At 44.5% G+C, this 19,460-nt stretch overlaps 1 pseudogene; it reads right to left on the bottom strand.

Annotated features, from left to right (window-relative positions):
* Positions 1–6,312: 6,312 nt before the first annotated feature.
* LOC118025382 lies at positions 6,313–6,434 on the bottom strand (annotated as a pseudogene).
* Positions 6,435–19,460: the final 13,026 nt, after the last annotated feature.

The raw sequence follows: 19,460 nt of genomic DNA, 5'->3' as shown, positions 1-19,460 counted from the left end.
AAAAGCCATTTGCAGGCATTGTTCTAAATTCTTCACATATATTAACTCATATAGTCGCACAACTCACTCTGTGAGGTCAGTACTATTATTATCCCCACTTGACAAATGGAAAAATTGAAGCACAGGAATGTTAACTAATTTACTCAAAGTGGCAAATGGCAGACCAGGCAGCCTGCTCCAAAGTCTATACCGTTAACCACCACATCACCCTGTCTCTGGAGGGTGACGTATGTTCAAGCCCTAGTTCTGCATTTACTTGCAATGTGACTTTGGACGAGTCACTTAACCCCTCTGGTACTGAGTTTCCTTCCTTGATAAATAACAGCAATACCTCACATTCATATGGTACTTTGCAGTTTACAAAGTGCTTTGTCAGGCACCATCTCATTTGATCCTCACAGATATCAGTGAAGATGATAATCTTGACTTTACACATGAGAAGGCCCAAGGTTAACTAGTATGCCCTGAAGTAAGCCCTGGAACCCAAGCCTCGGTGATCTCCTTGATGTGGATTATGTGCATCTTGGACTAAATGCTATCCAAGAGTCCTTCCAGCCCTTATCTTCTCTATGCTGGGAAAATAAGAATCTGGGGTGGTCTCAGTCAATTTGGGGTGCTATAATAAATTACCATAGATCAGGATGACTTATAAACAACAGAAACTTATTTCTCACAATTTTGGAGGCTGGATATCTGAGATCAGAGTTCCAGCATGGTTGAGTTCTGGTAAGAGCCCCATTCTGGGTTGTAGACTACCTACTTCTTATGTCCTTACATAGTGGAAAGAGGGTAAAAGAGATCTCTAGCATCTCCTTTATAAGAACACTAATCTCCTTCATGAGGGTTCTACCCTCATGACTTAATCACATCCCAAAGGCCTCCACCTAATACCATTACACTGTAGGTTAGGATTTCAACATATGAATTTAGGGGGGGACACAGACATTCAGTCTATACTAGGGACAATAGCGAGCCCTTAGCTTGGGGCAGCTCCTCTGTACAGAACACTCAGACATCTGAAGCTCTCCTTTGTAATCCCTCACCAACCACAAGGCTTAATGGGAGCCTCCCACAGACCGTCCTCCCAGTAGAAGCTGACTTTAGAGAACAGCCATGAAACCACCTCTCGACCTTCTCTTCCTCAGTCTGAGAAGCCTCTTCTCCCGTGCCCTTTCATTTTTTTTTTCAGATATCAACCCTGGGGATGGCCAGGAAGCATCTCTGAGCTGAGGCTTTGTCCCCAGAGAGGCAAAGGGAAAAAGGGCAAAAATATAAAATAAAGATTATACAGAAGAATTACCCTGCATGTTTCTCCCATCTCCCTCATCTCCCTGTGTAAATTACCCTATTATTCTGCTCCCTTAGGACTCCTGATCATCCTTATTTCTTCTTTTGAGCTAAAGTCATTCATGCAGTAAATTAGTTCTTTGCTTTGAAACAGCTCTGATTGTAGCAGTTGCCCCCACGAGCAGCAGCACCACATCCCCCGGACAGTTTCCCAAAAAAAAGGAGAGAAGAAAGGAATAAAGAAAAAACCCTCAACAACTCTCCCTTCCTCCCACTCTATTCACATGTATGGAAAGACATGGGGTGCCCATTTCCTGGGAAATGTTTTCTTCGAAAGGCAGGTAGGTGTTGAGAGGGAGTCCAGATGGAGTCCTAACTAAGAAACAACTCAAGTTGGACGTGGCCTGAAAACTTCCACTCAGCTGTCTACCCTCAAAAACCAAACCTTGGTCTAACCTTGGGTTACCGGGGAAGCAGTATAATAACATAGCGGTTAAGGACCCAGTTTTGGTGCCAGACCCTCCTGGACTGAGTGATGGATTCTGCCACTTTTTAGCTGTGTGGCCTTCAGCAAGTGTCTTAAAAGACCTTAATATGCAAGTTTCCTTTAAACATTTATACATATTCATTTTATTTTTATATCTGACTATCCATCAAGTATTTATTTAGTGTCTACTATGTGCCAGTTTCTATTGTAGAAGTTGGGCATTCAACAGTAAACAAAACATACCTGCTTTCATGCAGCTTACACTCTAGTGGGATAATTCCAATATCTGAGGTCAAATGATTTGCAAGTAATTTCTCTCATTCTGTGGGTTGTCTTTTCAATGTTTTGATAATGCCTTCTGATGCCAATACCATACTCTTGTTTACTATGGCTTTGCAGTAAGTTTTGATACTGGGGAAATGTGAGTCCACTGACTTTGTTATTATCTATCAAGATTGTTTTGGCTGTTCAGGGTCCCCTTACAACTCCACATGAATTTGACGATTGGCTTCTCCATTTCAGAAAAAAAAGGCTATTGGAATTTTGATAAGGATTGCCTTGAATCTGTGGATCACTTCGGTTAGTATAGACATCTTAATAATATGGTCTTCCTACCTATAAACATGGGATGTGTTTTGTTGGGGAGGGAGAATTCTCCTCTACCCTTTGAAGGTCTTTTGGCTGGTCTAAGAATTAAATTGACATGAATACATTACAGGAGAAAATCAAGTTTAGTCATGCACCTACAGGAACTCCGTAAGAATATGAGGCCTCCAGGCAGTCAGGCAATTGGGGCTTATATGCCATCTAGAGCTAAGGAAAAGGGGGTATGGGTCTGGGACTTCAAAGAGAAGGAAGACAATTCACAGGAGGATGAAAAGGAGTAAATATTTGGTAAACAAATATTTGCTGGGTTGTACAGAAACAATGAGACACAGAGCAATTTTAACAGGACTTTGTAGGGTTCCTTCCTGTCTACCACACGTAGTTCATATTATACTGTAGTAATCTATGCTGATAGCTCTCTTCCTGGAACAGGTCCTCTATCTAAATTTCTGTTAGGCAGTTAGAGGGGAGGCAATAACAAAAAACTTCTTGAGTCTTCTATTTCTCAAAAGTAATCAGCGTAAAATAATTCACAGGCCAAAGAGATACATTTTGGGGTGGTAAATTTTGCTCCCTTAAGTTTCCATTTAGTTAGGCCTTCTTTAATTTCTTTTGGCCATTTTTGTGGTTTTCAGCGTATGAGTCTTTCATCTCCTTGGTTAAGTTTATTCCTAAATATTTTTTTCTCTTAGATGCAATTATGAATTATTTGGTTCTTTTAACTTCCTTTTCTATCTTGCAGGTATATAGAAACACAACAGATCTTATACCCTACAACTTTGCTGAATTGCTAGCTTTCTTGTGAGTTATTTGGGATTTTATACATAGGGGATTATGTTATCTATAAACAGAGGTAGTTTTACTTCCTTCTTTCCAACATGGATGCTTTTTATTTATTTTTCTTGTCTAATTGCTCTAGTAGTTAAATAGTAGTGGTGGAAGTAAGTATCCTTGTCTTGTTCCAACACCTGTCTTTTGAGTTGCCTTGCTGCTTATTACTCCTTGCCCTAGTTTCAGTAAATTTGGGGGGAGAGATGGGACTATCACATATTTCTCTTACTTATGTTGACCCTGGAAATGCACTTAAGTCTGTTTTTGGAGGAGCTAGTTGTTTTGTAGTGAAAGACCTCTTAGGTTATTTAGTTTCCTATCACTGGAAGCAACACAGGATGATGCTTTCAAAAACTCTGACAGAAAACGGGGGATTAGTTCTCATGGCCTAGCTTAATGGCCCTCTCTCCATCTCACCCAGAATAATAAAAACAAGCTGTATTATCACATTAGAAAGTGAGTCCCAAAGAAAACCTGGAAGTTAATCAAACTTATAGGGGTCAGAGGTTGGGGGAGGCTCTGGGAGAAACTGGTTTGAAGGATGGGAGATGAATAGATCTTGTATCCCATACAATAACCAAGTTTGTTCCATTTCTCAGCCAGGTGTCTATTGTCCAATCGTGCAACCCCTTGAAAATGTGTCATCAGTTGCTAAGGAACTTACCCTTAAGAACATGAATCATACTTTAAGCTGTGCATCTGTATATTCATGAGACAGCAGGGGTGGGGGAGAGAGAGAGAGAGAGGGAGAGAGAATGAGATATGGGGGAGATATACTAGTTGTCTCATAGAGTCCTCTAAAGAAGAGAAGCTCTTCCCTCTCTCTCTTTTGCTGTCTGTTCTTCTTCCTGGGGCCTTAGCACCATCCCCCTTTCTCTGGATATCTGGGCACACCCCACCCTCAGTTCCTATGAGCCCAGGTGTGTGAAGGCGGATGTGCTCCCACCTGCCCAATAAGCTGTTGAGCACTGTGACCTGCTGCCAATGCCTGGGGGTGACGTTGCCCAGCTACAGTTGCTGGGGGAACCTCAAGTTAGAATTTCTTCACTTTAGGGCGTGTAAAGTCTCAATCACTACACTGAATTAATGTTGCTTTTCCCTGGCTAAATGTAAGTGAGTGTCGGCTTCTGGGATGATTGAAGTTAGAGTGTTCCTGCTTGGATACTGTCAATCGCTCCTCCCTCACTCTCGGCTGAGTGCACTCAGCCTACACAGTCCAAGTGGAAATCATGGAGGAAACACAGGAAACCATTGGCAGGCCTCTGAAAAGCCCCTATCAAATGGCATTTACATCCAGGGAGGCCTTCTGATGGTGGAGTTAGTCCCCATCCTGAGAGTTCCCAAGCAGATGGAAAAGACAACTTCTAGCCTAAGGAAGCTCCTGGTGTGATGGGGAAGACCTAGGTCCTATTTAAAGTAAGCACTTAGTCTGATAGGGGATACCTAGTCCCTGCCCTGGGAACCTCCGGTTTTATGGGGAGGACACTCTCATTGGGAGATGGAAAATGTGATGGCACCACGCTGTCCTTCAGATGTCCTATCGGATAGGTGTGATCAGGCTGGCTAGGCAAGACTGTTGACAGAGAACTGCTGGGACTCATGCTGACTGGCTTTCTGACACACAAGGGCTGTAGAACCCTAGCTGAACCCTATTTTACCCAGGAAATCCTGACCACTCCTTCCTGCTCTCACCCCAAGGCAGTTCTTAGTTTTTTCCATTCTTGACCAGCTTTGCATTCCCTCTTTGGACTCCCCTTCCCCCAAAGGTTTATTATAAAATTTTAAACCTGAAAAGAAGTGTGAGTACTCACAATTGAGTACTCAGCATGTAGATTCTACAAATGTGAACATTTTGCTATATCACCTTCAAATATCTATCCATATAGCTACCCTTCAATACATCTTATTTTTGGTATATTTTAAAGATGCAGACCATCAGTATATGTCACTCCAAAACACTTCATCATGTATATCATTAAGCAGAATTCAGTATTTGCTAGTGGTTCTTTGTGTGTGTGAATGTGTCAGGGGGTGTTAAATTTATATCAGTGATATGGTAAAATACACAGATTATAAGTATATTCTTCCAGAAGATTTGACAAATGCTTACACATGTGTAACCCAAATCCCTATCAAGATATGGAACATTTCTATCACACAGGAAGTCTGTTCATGCCCCTTTCCAGTCAATCACTGTTCTCATCTTGCAGAAGCAATCAGTTTTCATTTTTAAAAAAATCTTTCTAGAATTTCATGTAAATGGAACCAAATAGTATGTACACATCATGTTTTGGGGGTTCATCCATTTTGCTGCAAGTGTTGATACTCTGTTCCTTTGTGTCATTGAGTAGTGGTTATAATTTGTTTATCCATTTTTCCTGTTATGTGGTGTTGTTTCCAGTTAGGGGCTACTGTGAGTAAAGCTTCCATGGATATTCTTGTAAAAGTATTTTTGTGGATTATGTTTTCTTTTCTTTTGGATAAATACCTAGAAGTGGAAATGCTGGGTCATACGGCAGGCATACATTTAGTGCATCCATCTTATTTTGAAATGTCTGTTCAAATATTTTGCCTTTCTCTTTATCGGGTTGTTTGTGTTTTTATTGTGTTTTAGTTCCTTATTTATACTTGATATAATTCCTTTAATGGACATATTTTGCAAATATTTCCTCCCAGTCTGTGACTTGTTATGCATTTTCTTTCTTGGATAGGAAGTAGGGATTTATTGGTGGGTGTGAGTAAGGAGGGGGTGACGCAGAAGCTCTCAGGAGTGCAGGGCTCACCATTTGTCCAAGGGGGTCACAATTGGGGATGTATTTGACCCTACAGCCATCCAGGATAAACTGCTTTTCAGCTGCCCTGTCTTCAAATTCATCTGTATTAAACTTGGTAAAGCCCCACTTCTTGGAGATGTGGGTCACGTGGCCACCTGGGAACTTGAACTTGGCTCTGTGAAGGGCTCCAATCATATGCTCCTTGTTCTGCAACTTGGTGTGGACGGGTGAACCATGGTCACTATGCCCTGGGGCTTTCCAAAGGCACCTGGTCTGGAGCCTAGACTGGGGACAGCATGAGGTCGGACATGCATGTTCACTGGAAAGTGTGGTCTCCAAGGTCCCTTAGGACAACCCCTAGGAGCAACAGGCTGCATTCACTACTGAGGAGGCCACTGTGTGCAGCCACTGCACACCATCATTTTCTTAACTAGGTTTTGGATGAGCAGAAATTTCTAATTTTTATAAAATCTAAATTACAATTTTTTCCTTGGTAATTATTACTTTTTGCCTCCTGCCGAAGAAAATTTTGCCCATCTGCAGGTCATGAAGATACTGTCCTATGTTTTATTCTAGAAGTTTTATAGTTTTAGCTTTTACATTGAAATCTATCATTCATCTCAAATTAAGTTTTGTGTATTTTGTGAGATAGGGATCAGTGTTCATGTTTCTCCATATTAATAGAGAGTTGTGCCAGCCACACCTGTTGAAAAGGCTGCTTTATGCATAGGATTGTTTTGGTTCCACACTGAAAATCAAATGACCATATACATGTGGGTCTATTTCTGGACTCTCTATTGTGTTCCATTGAACTATACATATCTCTTTACACTACCATCCTGTCTTGAAGATTGTTTACTAGCTTTATAGCCAGCCTTGAAGTTAGGTAGTGTTAAGTCCTCTAACTTTGTTTCTCTTTATCAAGATTGCCTTCAATATTCTAGGTCCTTCGCATTTCCATATAAATTTTAGAATAAGTCTATCAAGTTTTACAAATAGAGCCTGCTAGAAAATGGGATTGGGATTGTGTTGCACTTGTAGATCAAATTGGAGAGAATTGATGTTTAAACAGTATTGAGTCTTCCCAGAAGAAACATTTATTTAAGGCTTCCTTAACTTATCTCAGTATTTTTAAAGCAGTTTTCAGTGTGTAGTTCTTGTACATCTTTTGTTAAATCTATTCCTAAGTATTTTTTAATGTTTTTTTGCCTTACTGTAAATGAAAATTTTAAAAAATATCTTTATCCAATGATTTGCTGCTAGTATATGGGAATATAATTGATCTGTAAGTATTGCTCTTTTACCTTGTGGTTTTTTTTTTTTTAGATTTTATTTATTTATTTGAGAGAGAGAGTTAGAGAGAGAGCACAAGCAGGGGGAAGGGCAGAGGGAGTGGGAGAAGCAGGCTCCCCATTAAGCACGGAGCCCGATGTGGGGCTCGAATCCAGGACCCTGGGATCATGACCTGAGCCAGAGGTAGCCACTTAACCTACTGAGCCACCCAGGTGCCCTTTATCTTGTGACTTTGCTAAATTCATGTATTTGTTCTAGTTGCTATTTGTAGGGATTTTCTACATAAAAAAATCACATCACCTGTGCATAAAATTTTAGTTCCTCCTTTCTGATCTCTGTGCCTTTTACTTCTTTATCTTGCCTTATTGCCTTGGCCAAAGCCTCCAACGAAATATTAAATAAATGTAGTGAGAGTGGACACACTTGCTTTGTCATAGATGTACTTTATCAGGTTGAAGAAATTCCTTCTCTTCCTAATTTGCTCAGATTTAAAAAAAATGATGAACAGGTGTTGGATTTTATAAAAACACTCATGGTTTTTCTTCTTTATGCTGTTAATGTAGTGAATCACATTAATGAGTTGGAGTGTTCAAACAATCTTGCATTCCTAGGATAAACCTACTTGGTCATGATGTATATTTTTGTATATTACTGGTTTTATTTGCTAATAATCTGTTAAGGATCTATGTTCATGAAAGATACTGGTTTGTCTTTTTTTTTTCTTTTTGTAATGCTTTTATCAGGTTTTAGTATCAGGGTTAATCTAGCACCATGAAACAAGTTGGGAATGTTCACGTTCCTTTATTTTCTGAGTTTGTATAGGATTAATATTATTTCTTTCTAAAATGTTGGATCAAATTCATAGTGAAACCATCCAGTTATGGAGTTTTGCTTGTGGGGAGGTTTTTGATAACAAATTAACTTTAATAGATAAAAAGCTATTTAGATTTTTCTATCTTATCTTGTGTCAGTTTTAGTAACTTAAATTTTTCAAGGAATATGTCCAGTTTGTCTAAAGTTGTTTATAATGTTATTACCCTTCTAACGTCTGTGGGAAATGTAGTAACAGTCCCTCTTTCAGTAGTCCCTCTTAAGTCCCTGATATTAGTAATTGTGTTCTTTTCTTCCTTCATCAACCTATGGACCCTCCCCTACGCCCTACTTTTTTGTTTTAATTAATGCTCTTGCCTCTGACTTTTCTGGAAAAGTCAAGGGTGGACCTCCTAGGCCACTCAGTTCTCCACTCTCTACTTCAACTCGCCTTTATCTTCTTTCTTCCTTCCCTCCGACCTTAAAAGAAGAATTGTCATTGATTCTTCCTGTTTGAATGCTCCTCTGACAGGAAATCCATGTCCTGAACTCCCATTAGGGTTCCAATATTCCCAACACAACATTTTTCTTGATCCTTCCCTCTTTCCATATTATGGCCCACACTGCTATCTATGCCATGCTGTGTTTAGGCATCTCCAGCCTCAGCTCTGGATCTGATAGTCCCAAGTATCAGAGTGACTTATAAGTCTAGAACGTGTTATGTTTCACTCCCTGGTATTTTCCTCAGGCTTTCCCTCCATATGGAGTATGTTTTCCCCCACAGTCTTCCTGGAGAACATTTACATAGTTCTTGAGTAACTTCCTCCTGGAAGTCTGGTGAAATCAATCATTTCCTTGTTCTGCGGTCTACTTGGACTGCTACTGTGGATAAAAGCATCTGTTATACTTCATTGCATGCATTTGTTGATGTCTTTGCTTCCTCCACTGATACCATAAAGTCCCTGGGGCAGGAACCATGTCTATTTATATTTATATTCTTAGGGCCTGACACACTGTAGGCTCAACATATGTTTGTTGACTGAATATAGAACACTCGCATTTTGTGAAGATCAGGGTTTCCAGTGTGGAACCACACACCCTTTCCCCATCAGTCCTTTCTTCTCCTATTCTCTTACTGCCCCTCCCTTTCTTAAAAGCGTGATGTCACTGATGAGTCCTTGCTCTTCATTATTTGCCAACTTCTGCTCTGCTGAGTCCTTTTCTTTTGCTTGCTATCAGTCTCTGTTGTCTCCACTAAATTTTGAAGCAGCATTACATTACTCATGAACCATTACCTCAAAATCTAGCTCTTGGACTTTCCCTTTGCCCCACTCTAATCCGTCCTTCCTACCATGCAATGATTAATTTCCTTAAAACATATTGTGAAAAATGGGACTACATCAAAATAAAAAGCTTCTGCACAGCCAAGGGAACAGTCAACAAAACAAAAACAACCTACTAAATGGGAGAAGATATTTGCAAATGACATATCTGATAAAGTGTTAGTATCCAAATATATCAATACAACTCAAATTGTAAAAACCCCCAAATAATCCAATTAAAAATGGGCAGAAGATGTGAACAGACATTTCTCCAAAGAAGACAGATGGTCAACAAACACATGAAAAGATGCTCAACATCACTCATCATCATGGAAACTCAACTCAAAGCCAAAATGAGATATCACCTCACATCTGTCAGAATGGCTAAAATAAAAAACACAAGAAACAACAAATGTTGGCAAGGATGTGGAGAAAAAGGAACCCTCATGCACTGTTGGTGGGAATGCAAACTAGTGCAACCACTGTGGAAAACAATATGGAGATTCCTCAAAAAATTAAAAATAGTATTACCATATGATCCAGTAATTCCACTACTGGGTATTTACCCATGGAATATGAAAACACTACTTTGAAAAGATATATGCACCCCTAGGTTTATTGCATCATTATTTACAATAGCCAAGATAGCAGCACAAATGTCCACTGATAGATGAATGGATAAGGACATACACACACACAATGTAAAAAAGAATGAAATCTTATGATTTGCAACATGAATGGATCTAGAGGATATAATGTTAAGTAAAATAAGTCAGTCAGAGAAAGACAAATACCATATGATTTCACTCTTATGTGGAATTTAAGAAACAAAATAAACGAACAAAGGAAAAAGGAGACAAACCAAGAAACAGACACTCAGCTACAGAGAACAAACTGATGGTCACTAGAGGGGAGGTGTGTGGGGGGATGGGTGAAATACATGAAGGGGATTAAGAGTGCACTTATTGTGATGAGCGCTGAGTAATGTATGGAAGTACTGAATCACTATACTGTACACCCGAAACTAATATAACACTGTATGTTAACTATATTGGAATTAAAAAATATATATCAGGGAAAAGCTTCCCTTACTCTTCATCACTCACAGGACAAACCATAGCTCCCTTGAGTACCATTGCTTTCCAGGTGCTGCATAAATGTTAGCTTAGTGTTACTTTTTAGGGGCATGTATTAGTGTCCTGGTAAGGATAAGAAAACTGAGGCTTAGAACCATAACTTACTCAAGGTCACTCAAGTACTAGGAGGAAGTGGACCCAGATCTCTGCCTTCCCTGGCAAGCTTGAACCTTGTTGCTTGAACCTTGTTTCCTAATTCTCTTCTCTCCCCACCTTCAGGCAAAGATGCCTATAGTGGAAGCCCGGACGATTTTGTCTTTTTACTTTTTTGTAATGCAAGGGCTGGCTTATGCTTTGATTACCAAGGCATCCACATCAAAGACCGCAATCTCACCATCTGGAATAAACACTTAGCTGGCCACAGGCTGGGTAAAGAGCCAGGCCGCCTCCTCCAACTGAGGCTTCTTTGTTTTAGAGATCATGGCTGATTTTGATAAGTGACCATTGGGGCCACTAGTCTTTTCTCTTCTCTGTGCTTTCAATTCCCACCTATATATTTTAAATTCACCAATAGAGTGAGCCTGAGAAACCCTCAGCCTCCAACCCTGACCCCAATAAAAACAGAACCCCGGTCCAGATGGGCTCTCTCTCCACCTGTGACCTCGCTGTTTGGCCCCAGGTGTGCTGTGTGATTTCCAGGTCTTATAAGTAATAATCCTCTCTCTCTCTTTTTTAAGTTTCCTGATGGTTGTTGCTGAAGCGTGTCTTGCAATCATAACGAGAACCACAAGGGCTGATCTAGTCATGACGTTGGTTTGGAAAGGGGAAATGTCTGTGGGAAACTCACCCAGGCCGAGGTGAGTGCCCCCAGGCATTTCTAGCCCATAGCATTACCGCTGTTGGTTGAGACTTCACAAAAAAAATGCCCTGTAGAGAAACCCTGGGGCCTATCCTTGTGTGTTCTTCACTATCTTCCAGAAAGGCCATGTGCTGCTACCCTGGGTCTTGGCTCTCACTGATCCCCTTTCCAGAATGCTTCCTCCCCAGCCCCCACCCCCATTTCTGGACACTTGCCAAATTTCCACCCCTCCTTCATGCCTCATGCAACTCTCTCCTCTTCCAGGAAGCCTGACTGGTTATATAATTGGGGATATCATGACCCTTTGATCGTTTCTTCCTGAAGGTGCTGGTTGCCTAAACTCCACATGAGCCCTGCAAGGGCAGGTGCTCTGCCTTCTATCAGCCAGCATAGGGCTGGTTCTCACAAATGCTTCTTGTCGTTGAGGGTTTCCTGTTCACCTCAGAGCTGGCTCATTCGCTCGCTTGATCTTTATTCCCACCCCCCGCCAGCTTTACTGAGATTTAATTGACATATAATATTGTGCAAGTTTAAGGTGTATAACGTGATGGTCTGATACATTTATATATTGCAAAGTGATCACTACGGGAGGGTTAGTAAACACCTCCATCACCTCACATAATTACCATTTTCTTTTTATGGCGAGAACATTTAAGATCTACTCTTTCTGCAACTTTCAAGTCTATGAGATAGTCGTCACCATGCTGTACATTAGGTCTCAAGCTTATTCTCCTTGTTACTGGAAGTTTGTGCCCATTGACTGACATCTCCCCATTTCCCCACCTCCCAGCCCCTGGTAACCATCAAGCTACAATCTGTTTCTACAGGATTGGCTTTTTAAAATTCCACATGTAGGGGCGCCTGGGTGGCTCAGTTGGTTAAGCGACTGCCTTCGGCTCAGGTCATGATCCTGGAGTCCCGGGATCGAGTCCCGCATCGGGCTCCCTGCTCGGCAGGGAGTCTGCTTCTCCCTCTGACCCTCCCCCTCTCATGCTCTCTCATTCTCACTCTCAAATAAATAAATAAAATCTTTAAAAAAAATAAAAAAAATAAAATTCCACATGTAAGTGATAGCATACAGTATTTGTCTTTCTCTGTCTGACTTATTTAACTTAGGATAATGTCCTCAAATTCTATCCATGTTGCCACAAATGACAGGATCTCATTCTTTTTTTTTTAAGATTTTATTTATTTATTCGACAGAGAGAGAGACAGCGAGAGCAGGAACACAAGCAGGGGCAGAGAGAGAGGGACAAGCAGGCTCCCCTCTGAACAGAGAGCCCGATGCGGGGCTCGATCCCAGGACCCTGGGATCATGACCTGAGCTGAAGGCAGCCGCTTAACCGACTGAGCCACCCAGGCGCCCCAAGATCTCATTCTTTTTTAAGGCCGAGTAATATTCTGTGGTATATATATATACCACATCTTCCTTATGCACTCACCCATAGGTAGACACTTAGGTTGTTTCCATGTCTTGGCTTACTGTGAATAATGCTGCAGTGACCACGGGAGTACAGATATTTCTTCAAAATTCTGATTTCATTTCCTTTGGCTATGTGCCCAGAAGTGGGATTGCTAGATCGTCAGGTAGTCTTAATTTTGTGAGGACCCTCCACCCTGTTTTCCATAGTGGCTGCACCAATTTGCATTCCCACCAAGAGTGTACAGAGGTTCCATTTTCTCTGCATCCTAGCCTGCGTTTATTATGTCTTGTCTTTCCCCACCACCCAGCTTTATGGATGTATAATTGACAAATAAAATTATAAGATATTTAAAGTGTATGTGTGATGATTTGATATGCATATACGTGGTGAAGGGATCCCCCCCATCAAGTTAAGTAACACATCCATCACCTCACATAGGGCATTATGCTAAGTGAAATAAACCAAACAGAGAAAGACAAATACTCTTTGCTATCACTCATATGTGGAATCTAAAAAAAAGAGTCGAGCCCATAGAAATAGAGTAAAAAGGTGGTTGGCAGGGGCTGAGGAGTGGGGGAAATAGGAAGAGGTTGGTAAAAGGGTCAAACTTTCAGGTATAAGATCAATAAGGTCTGAGGATCTAATGTATAACATATGACTATAATTGATAACACTGTGGTGTATAACTGAAATTTGTTAATAGTAGAATTTAGATGTTCTCACCCTTCCAACAAAGAAACACACAAAATCCCAAACAAAAAAAACCCACTTTGATCTTTAAATAGGCCCTAACAAGAATTAGTCATTGAGAAGGTGACCTAAAGCTAAAGCTTTAGGGATCCCGGGATGATGACGTGAGCACACAGGTCCTGGACACTTTTTCTGTGCTAGGTTCTATTCTAAACCTTTTACATTGATTGTAAATTCAATCTTCACAATAATCCCTTGAGGTAAGAACTATTATTAGCCTCATTTTACAGATGAGGAAACAGAGGCACAGAGATATTTTTTTTCTTTTAAGAAATTTGTCAGATGGTAACTACACGTGTGGTGGGCAGAGCATAATGTATAGAGATGTTGAATCACTATGTCATATACTTGAAACTAATGTAATTGTGTGTCAATTATACTCAAAAAAAAAAAAAAAGAGAAAGAGAGAGAGAAATCTGCCCACGATCACACAGTGAATGGCAGATCAGGAGCCAGGCATCTTGGCTGAGTCCAATCCAAACAGCTGGGGAGCTCCTGTTCCTGCGTAGGTTTACTCATTACAGACTAATAATGATAACCGCCACTTATTGGGTACTTAATATGTGCAACATATTATTCTAAGCACTTTAGATGCCTTGTTTCACTTTAATCCTTTCCCAAAAAAAATCCTATGAAGCCGGTATTATGACTCACATTTCACAGGTGAGGAAATAGATATTCAGAGAAAGTTAACTTGCTCAAGGTCACACAGTAAGTAAGTTGCAGAGCTGGGACCTGAGCCCAGGTCTGTCTGTCTGAACTCCAAAGTGCTTGCTCATAACTGTCCCATCCCACTGCCTCTGCTATCACAAGATCTCAGAATTAGAAGAGCCGCCTTTAGAATCTCCTACTTGAGGTGGAAGTTGTTCTGTTAATCTCTGACAGAGGATCTTCCCAGCCCAGTTTGAATGCTTCCAGGGATGGGGAGTTCACTTCCTCCTGGGGCAGCCCAGCCATCGTTGCACAGAGCTGATTGCCAGAGGACTCTTTTTTCCAATGAGCCCAAGAAGTCAGTCTCCCTAAGTCCCCAGAGAGTCCCTTCCAGAACTGCCTCTATCCCCATCCTTCAGGACAGACTGTGTGTTCCTCCAGCTTTGCCTGTGGGAAGATGGAGTCAAATTTCCTGGGCCAGAGAGGGGCTGACTGGCCTAAAGTTGTGCAGTGGGGGTGGGGAACCAGGATGTAGCAGGCATCCCTGGGAAGAGATGTTCCTGGGTCTTTCATCTTAAGTGGTTTCTGATCTGTCTGCCTGAGCGATTGCCTAGAGCCACTCCTGTTTAACATTCGTAGACTCCAGGCTGGGCTGTTACAGGAGTAAATCACCCTGGCTTGATTTAGCCCCCACCCAATCCCAGCCCCCCAGGACACGTAGCTCCCTGATCTCCATGGCAACAGGACCATCTGTTTCACACAGCATCCCAGGCCAGGAGAAGTTCATTCTGTCCCAGCTCTGCTAAGTTATGGGTCACGCAGGAAGAAGTGGGAGAAAGGAGCCTCAGGGGAGGAGGGTGGGCTTTCGTAGTTCCTTGTGATTCCGTTTAGAACAAGGAGCCTGTCGGAACTGGAAGAGCCCTTAGAGGTCCACTGGCCCAACACCCTCACTTTATGTATAGACACTGGCTTGAGAGACGAAAGTGGTAGTCACACAGCATGTTAGGGACAAAGCTGGGGCTAGCGGGTAACCAATAAACATTTGCTAAATGAATGAATCATAGAATCATAAAGAGTTGGAGGCAGCCAACAGATTAGGCCAAAATTCTCATCCAGTGCATGCAAGTGTCCAGAAATTATACTCTACAAAAGATGGTCATCCAAACTGTGTTTGAATGCTTGAATTTCGCTTGATCACTATCTTAACTGCCTCCATTACTGGCCACTGGGACAGAGAACGCTTCTTCCACCTCCTGAATGGAAGCCTGAATGCCTGTCCGTTTACCCATGGGTTGTGATTCTGTCCTTTGGAGCCACGAAGATTCTTCCAGCCCTTCGCCGGTGATGTCTTGTCTGCCTAGCTCTAGGGGGACGTCTGAGAAGAGGTGGTTCTTCATCTTCTGGGAGTCTCGGGGGTGAAGTAATTGACCAGAGGTTGAGTGAGAGCTAGTTAAGCGTGCCCTGGCCCTGCGGTGGGGGCAGTTGTCTTCTGTCTCCTCTGGGTGCTTCCCATTTCCCCCCATCTGGTGGGCTGGCCCAGCCCATTTCTTGTCTATACCATCGGCGGAGTAAGTTTCCGAGCTGCGTCTTTTGCCTGCCCTGCTGCCTGCCCCGGCCTCCCAGGGACCTCTGGTCTCTGTAAGGCAAGAAAGCAACCCCCTGCCTGACCTCAGGCCCAGGCCTTGTGGATGGGTGGAGATGGTGTCAGGTCCTGAGTCCCCAACCCAGCCCATCCCCCCCAGCTCCTTCACAGCTGCTTCAACAGCCTCCGTGATCCCTGGTGTGGAGGCTGGAGAAATGCAGAAGGGACACGGCATCTCTCACCTTCCTGCTGTAGAGACTCTGTTCTGTAATTTGGGGGTAGCTATGAAGCTCCTCCAAACATTCCTGTTTCCCTTCTCAATGCCCCTAGTGCCTTGTATTTCCTGCAAGAAGCTACACGTGGGGAAGGGCTTGAGGGGGGTGGGCTGCGCGGGCCATAGTTCCCCAAGGGGGGCAGACGGGGACAAAGGAATGAGTGTTTGGGGCAGGAGGCAGAGTCAGGGCTGAGAAAGGCGCAGCAGAAGGTGATTTTGGGAGACTCTCCTCTTTCATTCCTTCCCACGCATCTTAAATTCTGCCCCTTACTCCTATTCTTCCAATGAGGCTAAGAAGCTCAGAATGGTAACAGACCATCCTTCCTGGACCTCAAAATAAGCCAAATGCTTTTGGGTGGATTGATATCTGGATTCCCTCTGCCTTAACTGGGAGCTTGCCCTCCACCACAGGGGGCAGTGGTTTAGCCAATCAGTGCAGGCATGCAAATGAGAGAATCCTGAGTAGCCTTTTCCCTCGCCATTCATCGGCAGAGTTACACCCTCAGCTCTATGATTGGTCCATCACAAGACTGAGCTTGGGAGTTCAGGCTGTTATTTTCTTTAATAACTGGGCCAGTGGGCAGGGGAGGGAACACAAGAGTAGATAATTAGAACACACACACACACTTTCAGTTTACTTTGGAATGCATTATATCACAATTTTTACATCCTGTTTGACTTCAAATAATGCAACAATTAGTTGACTTTTCTTAGGTCGTGTGGGTGATTGGGAGGGGTTGAGAAGGGCAGCCAGGGACAAACATGGGATGGATATGGTAGCTACCACCGCCACCCCTACCCAGTCACACTTCCCCACATTATGTCCTGTCTCCTTTCTGGTTGGTGTCAGACCCCTCTCCGTTGCCCCCTCCCTCAGATGTGTTCACTGAGACCGCTCCAACATTTAGCACCAAGACCTCGGGTGTGCCCTGAGTGGGGCTCTGTGTGCACAGACCAGACATGAAGATGGATTGTTCCCTGCAATAAATATCGACTGATTCATAAATCTGGTTGCCAGATTCAATCAAAGTCGCTGCCTGCATAATCCAGGAGCATAAGACCCCAGCTAAGTGTGTGCTGGGCCGGCTGATTCCCAGCGGAAGATGTTGTATAAACGTCAATGTCTCTTAGCTCCGTGCAACCTGGAGGCTGTGTGCGGGGGCTGGGAGAACAAATTTTCCCAGCCGAGAGGGCAGGTGGTGAAGACAGAGTAAGCCAAGGGGCAGAAGGTTCCACAGGGCAGGACTGCCACTGCTTCTCCCTCACCGTCCCCTGGCCTCCTCAACTCCAACCTGTCTCTACAGCAAACCACTGTCAGCCTGAACCTAGGGAATGCTGAACATCTGGACGAAAAGCATAACCAGCCAGTCCATCACTCAGATGTTTCTAAATACCGAGAGCTTTGTACGGGGCGGGGGTGGGGGGGGGCGGAATAAACCACCTTGACAATGATGATTTTTCACTTTTCATCCAGATGTTGGATTTCAGGTAAATACAGCCTTGGGGGCCTTAATTGCTTTTTCTTAGAACCCCCTCTTATTGGCTTGGGATCCCACAGCCCCTGTGAGGAATTTAATAAAAGGGAAAAGGCAGTTGCTTTTGCTGGCACAGTCCTTTTGGGTGCTTTGGGGAGGTTTCTACTTATACTGTGGCTGGCTGTGTGGCTGGTGCCGCTGGGGTTATTTGAGGGGGAGATAGAGGGGACCCGCCCCATCTGCCCTCCTTCACCCCTCCAGCACTTGGACCCAGCCCCCACTCACCTTCGCTCTCACTCATTCCCTCGTGAGGCATCCTTTCATTTTCTTGCTTTGTGCAGCCCTTCTGCTCTCGTTCTCTTCTGGGCTCAGAGTCAATAATCCAAACTGCTCTCTCATCCCCTGCTATTACAGGAGTGACTCCAAGAAACCAGCCCTGCCCTGCCCGACCCTGGACAAGACTGGGTTCCCTGTGCTCCTGATGGAGGAGGGGCAGGGCCGGGGGTGGTCAGGCCAGGGGCTTGGGGAGGGCCCGCAGTAGGTACAGCTGCTAAGAACGTGGGCTAGGCTGCCGGACCCTCTGGACCCTGCTGGACCCTCCGGGCTCTCATCTCACTGCCACCAGCTCTGTGGCCTCAGGCAGTCCCCTGAGCCTCAGTGTTCTCATCTGGAAGACAGGGGTGGTAACAGCGCCTGCCTCACAGGATCATTGTGGGGTGAAGTCGGTCAGTGCGCGAATGAGCGGAGCAGTGACTGGAACAGGACATGCACTCGGGCGTTGGTGGGGACTTCATTCTACAAAGTGTGTGGAGCACCCAGAGGGCGCAGGACCCTGGCTGATGCACAGAGCCTGCAAAAGTCAGTCAGAAATAGTCCCCGTCATGCTCCTCTGTGATGTACATAACGACTGCAGGCAATGGGCAGAGGGCAGGCCTGGGTCAAATGTTCCAACCGTTTGGAGAGTCAGGGAAGGTCTAATGGAGAGAGGGAGGATGGCCTTTGGTGGGGTCCCTGGAGGATGAGTGAGTCGTTATGACTGGCATGGGCGGGCACTCGAGGAGGGGGCCCTAGCAGGAGCAAAGTCACGGAGATGGGAAAGCACAGGGTCTGGAGAACAGAGGATGAGAGGGGGAGCCGAACTGGGAAAGGGAAGGTGGTGCTAAATCGTGGGGGGCCTTGACTGCTCTGGGAGGGACTGTGCCTGATCCCATAGGCAGTGGGGAACCATCGAAGGATCTGCAGGGGGTGGCAATCAGAGCCACGCGGTGATATGGTCTCTCTGGCGGAGGTGTGACAGTGGAGAGAAGGGGGCGAGACTGCAGAGGTGGTGGGGTGCCCTGGGCCTGAGCGAGGCCCCGTGGAATGGAGTGGACAGCGACCCCACTAAAGCTAAGGGTGGGATCCCGAAAGCTGGCATATGCCACCAGGAGAAAGAGGGCGTGGGCAGCGGGGCGGGACACACGCGTCTCTTTTGGTGCTTACTCAGTTTCCCTCCAAGGAAGGGGAACAGCCACCTCCCTCCGGGGGTAGGTCATGGAATTTGGAACAAAACCCTCTTAAAGCCACGAAATGTTAGAGCTGTTGACACCCAGAGAGACCACGTGCTGCAGCCCTTTATTTCGTGGGCACCCGAACGAGGTCTCCAGAGGGTGGCGAGCTGTCGCTAAGGGGCAGAACAGGAGGAACCCACCGCTGCCCCCGCCCCGGCCCAATCGAGTCAGTTCCTCATAGGTGGGCGGGGCAGCGCTGCCCGCGGGGCACCAGTGAGGCGCGCGGGAGGGCAAAGCGAGAGCGGCACTCGCCCCCCTTGCAAGAGGCTGAGCTGCGGCGGGAGAGGGACCCGTGCGGGCCCAGCCACACATGTGGTCGTGCAGCCAGAATTCCAACAGCATGAGGGGCCGCCGCCTTCCAGCAACTGCGAGATATTCTAGGCAACTCGAGCTCTCCCGCTCTCCCCCT

The sequence above is a fragment of the Mirounga leonina genome, unplaced genomic scaffold (genome assembly GCF_011800145.1).
Source record: "Mirounga leonina isolate KUSES-001 unplaced genomic scaffold, KU_Mleo_1.0 Mir_200, whole genome shotgun sequence".
Classification (NCBI taxonomy): Eukaryota; Metazoa; Chordata; class Mammalia; order Carnivora; family Phocidae; genus Mirounga; species Mirounga leonina.
This window is presented reverse-complemented; position numbering and strand designations above follow the sequence as displayed.